The sequence below is a fragment of the Nomascus leucogenys genome, chromosome 22a (genome assembly GCF_006542625.1).
Source record: "Nomascus leucogenys isolate Asia chromosome 22a, Asia_NLE_v1, whole genome shotgun sequence".
NCBI lineage: Eukaryota > Metazoa > Chordata > Mammalia > Primates > Hylobatidae > Nomascus > Nomascus leucogenys.
This window is the reverse complement of record NC_044402.1, coordinates 137,519,290-137,526,813: the sequence shown is the minus strand read 5'-3', so window position 1 is coordinate 137,526,813 and position 7,524 is coordinate 137,519,290.

The following is a 7,524-nucleotide window of genomic DNA, read 5'->3' as shown; positions in this document are numbered from 1 at the left end:
GATTATTCTTCTTCCTTGTGGCTGTGCACTCGTTTTCACACTGAAGTGGATACCTAATACAGTCCTTGCAACTGGGCTTGTTTTTGAGTGTCCTTCAGCAGTTAGCTTATCCAGAGATAGAAGGCAGGTCTATTAATGAGGTCCTTAAGCCCATGATTGCTTCAGCTGTTGAAGTGCTAGGGGGCTTCCTAAGACCAGGACTACCATGGCTGTAATCCCATGGCTGCCAAGGTTGATGCAGAGCTGGATGGCACCAGAAGCCCTCAACAGCTGAGCTGACTGCATTACCAGGGTACACCCAAGGTCCACAGCTTCTAAAGTCTGCATACAACTAACCCTGAAGTCTGAGGGTTATTCAGAGCCTGAGGCCCCTGTAGTCAGCCAGTGATGGTACTGGCTAGAACTTGATTCTATCTTATTGGGGACATGGGTTCCCAACTGGCACCAGGCAGGGTCTAGAGGCTCTGTCCATGAGCACCAACATGGAGTCAGGGGCTATGAGGTTCTCCCTCATGGGGGTGTTTTACTGTGGCAGTCCTGGTACTGAGTTCCAAGGCAAAGTCTTATACTTACCTCTCTTCTTCCCTCAAGTAGACAGTGTCTCTCCACGTCATGCTTCTGGGACTGTGGTAGGAGAATGCGGACAATGTGAAACTGCCCTTTCTACCCTCTTCAATATATCTTTTATTATTATTATGTCAAAACCAGATACTATGATCTCTCGCCTGTTTTCCTTAGCTCTTGTGAAGTCATTTTTGTGCTTGAATAGTTGAATAGTTGTTCAAATTGATGTCTTTGTTGGGGGTGGGGAATAAATGAAGAGTCTTACTCCACTATCTTGCTTTACTTTTCAGACGTTCTTATAGATAAACATTTAAGTTGTTTCCAATATTTTACAACTGCAAACAACAGTGAAATAAATAACCTAGTGCATGTGTATATTAATATTGTGGGAGTGCATTTTCAGGATCAATTCCTGAAAGTTGTATTGCTGGGATAAAAAGTAAACACATATGTAATTCTATAATATTGCCAAATTCCCTTTTAGAGGGATTGTTACAACTTGCATTCCCACCAGTAAAGTGTAAGAGAACCAATTTCCCCAGAGTTTGGCATAAGAATTTATTGTTACACTCCTTAGTTTTGCCAGTTGACAGGATCACAAATATTAACTCAGTGTATTTTTCATTTGCATTTATCTTATTTTATTGTAAATGAAGTTGAACATCTTTTTCTGTTTAAGGACCACTTCTGTATAGTGTGTGTGTGTGTGTGCGTGTGTGTGTGTGTGTGCGTGTGTGTGTGTGTGTGAATCATCTGTTAAAATCTTTTGTCATTTTTTCCCATTGGTTTTTGTTTTTTAATTCCCTCAGTTTTTGACTTCTTTTTATATTAGAAATATTACTAGCCTTTTATGTTGTAAACATTTTCTCTCAGTTGCTAGATTTCTATTTAAATTGCTTGTATTTTTGGCCATGCAAAACTTATTTTTATTTAGTCAAATGCATCCTTCTTCTTTTAAAATTTATTTTATTTTTTGACAGATCATAATTATACATATTCATGAGGTACATAGTGATGTTTTAATACATATAATGTATGATAATCAGATCAGGGTAATTAGTATCTCCATCATCACACACAGTTATCATTTCTTTGTATTGGGAACATTTAATAAACTCCTTCTAGCTACCTGAAACTATACAATATGTTTTGTAAACTATAGTCATCCTACAGTGATATGGAACACTAGAATTTATTCCTTCTACCTACCTGTAATTTTCTGTCCTTTTATAAATATCTCCTTATATCTCCCTCTCCCTTACCCTTCCCAGCCTCTAGTATCCTCTGTTATTTTTTTACTTCTATAAGATCAACTTTTTTTTTTTTTTTTTAGCTTCCACAGAGGAGTGAGAACATAGAGTGATTAACTTTCTGTTCCTGGTTTATTTCACATAACATAACGTCCTTCAGTTCCATCCATGTTGCTGTGAATAACAGGATTTCATTCTTTGTTGTGGCCGAATAATATTTCATAGTACATCTATACCACATTTTCTGTTGTTGAACACCTAGGTTGATTCCATATATTTGCTATTATGAACAGTGCTGCAATAAACATGGGAGTGCAGATGTCTCTCCAATGTAATAATTTCCTTTCCTTTGGATAAATATCCAGTAGTAGAACTGCTGAATCATATGGTAGTTCTATTTTAGTTTTTTGAGGGACCTCTATACTGTTCTCCACAGTGGTTGTACTAGTTTGCATTCCTACCAACAGTGTTTAAGAGTTCCCTTTTCTTTGCATTCTCACCAGCATTTTTATTTTTTACCTTTTTGATATGAGCCATCCTAACTGGGGTGAGATGATAACTCCCTGTGGTTTTGATTTGCATTTCCTTGAAGATTATTGATGGCCAACATTTTGTTTCATTTATCTGTTGGACATATTTAAATCTCTTCTTGAGAAATGTCTGTTCAGATTATTTGACCATTTTAAAATCAGATTGTTTTCTTGATGTTGAGATGTTTCAGTTTCCTGTATATTCTGGATATTAATCTCCTGTCAGATGACTAGTTTGCAAATATTTTTCCCATTCTGTGGGTTGTCTTTTCACTCCACTGATTGCTTTCTTTGCTGTATAGCAGCATTTTAGTTAGATATAATCCCATTTGTTTTTGCTTTTGATGCCTGTGCTTTTGAGGTGTTATTCATTTTTCCCAGACTTATATCCTAGGTTTTACTCTCCTAGACCAATATCCTGAAGTGTTTTCCTATGTTTTCTTTGCCTAGCTTTGTCATTTTGGGTCTTACATTTAGGTTCTTAATCCATTTTGAGTTGATTTTTACATAGGGTGAGAGGTGCGGGTCTAGTTTCAGCCTTTTGCATATGGGTATCTAGTTTACACAGCACCATTTTTTAAAGAGACTATCCTTTTCCTAAAGAGTATTGTTGGCACATTTGTCAAAAATCAGTTGGTTATAGATATTTGGATTAATTTCTGTGTTCGCTATTCTGTTCCATTGCTCTGTATGTCTATTTTTATGCCAGTATAATGCTGTTTTGGTTACTACAGCTTTGCAGGATATTTTGACATCTGGTAGTGTGATACCTCCAGCTTTGTTCTCTTTGCTCAGGATTGTTTTGGCTATTTGAGGTATTTTGTGATTCCATACAAACTTTAGGATTAATTAAATCCAGATGGGGAGCCAGAGAAGCCTTTCCTTTGCCTAGGTTAAAGAGGAATTCACCCATTTTTCTTCTAGTACTGGTATGGTTTCATTTTTGTTTAACATTTTCTTCAAATTTTATTTTTTATTTTCTTCATCTTTTGTTTTAGGTTAATCGGTATATGTGCAATAAATATTATGACTAATATAGGCTAATTTAATCTTTGCTTGTATGGTCAATGTTTTTAGCATTTATCCTAAGTTTAGAAGAATATTCTATGTTTTCCTTAAAGTGTTAATAATTTTATGTCTATAATGCATTGGAGTTAAAAAAACCCTGTATTATTCTAAGAGATATCTAATTAAATAGCACAACTTATTAAAATAAATAATCTTGTCCCTCCCTGCTCCCTGTATTGCAATGTTACCTTTGACAACAAAGGTCAATTCTGGTATGACTTTATTTGGGGTCTGTTTGGATCTTTCTATATTCCACTGGTCCTTTTGTTTATCCTACACATCTTCACTAATGTAGCTTTAAAAGTCTTGATCTCTGGTGATGTAAGTCATCTAACGTCCTTTGTAAAGATTGCCTTGGCTATTTGTGGTCTCTTACAGTCATCAACAAATTTTAAATTTAGCTTGTCAGCCTCCCAAGTAGCTGGGACTACAGGCGCACGCCAGCATGCCTGGCTAATTTTGTATTTTTTCTTTTATTAGAGATGGGGTTTCGCCATGTTGGCGGGGCTGGTCTTGAACTCCAGGCCTCAGATGATCCACCCACCTCGGCCTCCCAAAGTGCTGGGATTACAGGCGTGAGCCACCACACCCAGCCCTATTACCAACTTTTTTGCTTTTTCACTACTGCTGTGTATAATTTGTGTTTTCTCATTATTCTTGCTAGAGACTTAACAATTTTGTTTCTTTTCAAAGCCCCAATATGTGGTTTTGTTGACTTATTTCTATTGTATTTTTATTTACTATTTCATTGATTTTTGGTCTTAGTGTTTCCCTCCAACTTTATTTGTATTTGATTTGTGATTATTGGTTTTCAGCCTCTTTTCTAGTAATTGCTTTTAAGTCTATACATTATCTCCAATCTTAGCCTTGGATGAATTCCTTAAATATTTCTAATCTGTGGTTTCTTTTGTGTCTCATAGATCATTGAGAAGTATACTACATAATTTCTTTCTTTGAGACAGGGTCTTACTCTATTGTCCAGGCTGGAGTGCAGTGGCATAATCACGGCCCATTGCAGCTTTGACCTCCCAAGCTCAAGCGATCCACCTGCCTCAGCCTCTCAAGTAGCAAGGACCACAGGCATGCACCACCATGCCCAGCTGACTTTTTAAAATTATACTTTTGTACAGACAGGGGTCTATGTTGCCCAGGATGGTCTTGAATTCCTGGGCTCGAGCGATCTTCCTGCCTCAGCCTGACAAAGTGCTGGGACTACAGGTGTGAGCCACTATGCCCAGACAACTACATAATTTCTAAGCAGTTAGAGATTTCCTAGTAATCTCTATGGCTCTATTGATTTCTAGCTTAATCCCACTGTTTTCAGAGAATGCACTCATTTTGATTTCTACTCTTTGTAATGTATTAGGGCTTTATGGTCTTTTATGTGTTCAATTTTGGTAAATGGTTTATACAGCATAAAATGAAATTATATTTTGTCCGTTGGTGTTTTATGTATCCCAATTAGATCAAGTCTGTCACCTTTGCTATGTTCTTCGTGATATTGTCTGTTCATGCCATCAGCTAATATGAAAGGTGTATTGTGTCTTCCAGTATTATAGATGACTCTTTTCTCCTTTTAGTTCTGTCAACTTCCACTTGATTATATTTTGAATATAAAATTAGAATTGCTACATATTCCTGTTGCCTTTTGGACTGATCTCTGTAGAATAATGGACATCCAAAAATGTCTGTATTTGAATCTGTAGAATCTCAGGTTATATGGGAAAAGGAAATTAAGATAGCAGACAGAGCTAGATTGCTAATCAGCTCACCTCAAAATAGACTGATTAGCCTGAGTTTCCAGGTGGGCCCAATATAATCGCAAGGGTCCTTCAAAGTGGAAAAAAGCAGGCAGAAGAGAGAACCAGAGAGCGAGCAGTGTGAAAATAACTCTAGCCAATGTTGCTGGCTTTGAAGGTAGACAAAGAGGGGCATGAGCCAAGAAATGTGGGCGGCCTCTAGAAGCTGCAAAGGGCAAGGTAACAGCTTGTCCCCTAGAGCCTCCAGAAAAATATGCAGCCCTATTGACATAAGCCCAGTGAGACCCATTTCAGATTTCTGAACTGCAGAACTGTAAGATAATACATCTGTGTTGTTTTAAGCCATTAAGTTTGCGGTAATTTGTTACAGAAGGAAACTATATGCAACCTTTTTCATTAAAAATCATTCTGTCTCTAATAATGCTTCTTGCCTTGAGGTCTACTTTGTCTAATACAACCACCCCTCGATATTCACAGGGGATATACTTGGCTTCAAGACCGCCAAGTATACAAAATCTGTAGATAAGAGTCCTTTATATAGCATAGTATTTGCAAATAACCTATACATATTCTCTCGTATACTTTAGATTTAATACCTAATACAATGCAATGTATAATTGTTAGGCTGTATTTTTTTAGAAAATTTTCAAATATTTTTGAGCCACAGTTGATTGAATCACAGATGTAGAACCCACAGATATGGAGGGCCAACTCTTACTATCAAAGATGCACCAACTTTCTTTTGGTTAGTATTTGCAGTGGTATATCTTTTTCCAACTTTTAAATGTAAGAACACAAGAATATTAAAAGAGGATCTTTTGTATATAGCAGTTAGGATTTTATTTTTCTTTCAACATGTTAAAAATGCCATTTCACTGTCTGGCTTTACCACTACTTCTTTGAAGGTAATGTCCCCCCGGTCCTCCCTCTGTGCTTTTAATATATTCTCTTTGTCTCTGGTTTTCAGTAGTTTTACTACTGTTGTCTGGGTGTGGTTTTCTTTGCATTTATCCTCTGTGGGGGTTTTCTGAGCTTTTTCGAATCTGTGGATTGATTTCTTTCATCACTTTCAGAAAATTCTGGGCTGGTACTTCTATTTTTCCACTCTATATTCTCGCTCTTCCTTGGATTCCAATTAGATAAATGGTAGATCGCTATGCTGTGTACCACATGTCTCTAACACAATTGCCAGTTAAGTTCCACTGTTTCATTTCTGTACTTCAGCTTAATATTTTATATTGACCTGTCTTCCAGGAGCAGTTTTACTAATATTCTACTTCTGGTTTATATTTATAAGCAAACACCTTCCCCCACCCAACAACCTTGTTTAATGGAGCACTGACATAGCAAAACTCCAGGAAAACAGAACTGTTTCTCAAAGGTTTTTGACTTGCTTTTTGGTCTCCTACCCTAGGCAGCTTAAAAGTTCACCAAATGTTTTGAAGGGTGAACAGTGTGGTTTAGCCCTCTCAAGTCTCCATTGTTATCACCCCAACCCTTTGAAAGTGCCCAAATTCCACAGGTTGTTAGGTTATTCAGCAGCAGACCCCTCACCAGGCAAAGCTTGAATCTTGCTGTGCCCAGTGGAATCAGCAAACACCTGCCACCGACCCCGCAAAGAGCTGCTGCAGATGACCTCATTGCAGTACTCTCAAATCTTAGCTCCACATTCCTCATTGATTTAGGGGCTGATGCCTCTCAAGGGATAAATGTGGGTATTCACCTATTACAGTTATTGACACAATTCTGAGTTGGCCTCAAGGTACTTCAACCCAGGAACAGAAATTTTCATACTTACCACCACCCCCTGACTTTTTGTCATTTATTTTTCAAGCGAACTCACTAATCCTCTTAAATTTCCCACATTCTGGAACTGGCTGATTGTTTCTTAGTGGGATGTTTAACTTGTTCCATTAATCCTCACATTTTATGTAAAGTAGCAGATCTAAAGCTTTAAATATATATCTATATATACACATGTATATATATAGTATATATATTATATATACATATATATGTATTATATATATATTATATATATGTATATATATATAAAAAATTAAATTCAGGTGCTTTCAGTCTGATTCATGTGTTATACACTTCCCTTTGATTTGACTAGGTCCCCGATTCCTGCCCCAAGGCAGAATAGCATAGGTATGTAAAGATATGTGGACAGATCACTTCTGTTGATCTCCGGGAACAAGAGACAGGGAACCAGGAAAAGTAAAACAAGGAAGGAGGAAAAAACAATTGAAGGCTGCATTAGAGAGCTTATGACCATGGGACACTACAGCTCAAATTTTTGGGGGTTCTTTTTGAGGATCTAGGTATAGAACACATTGGAAATAGTCT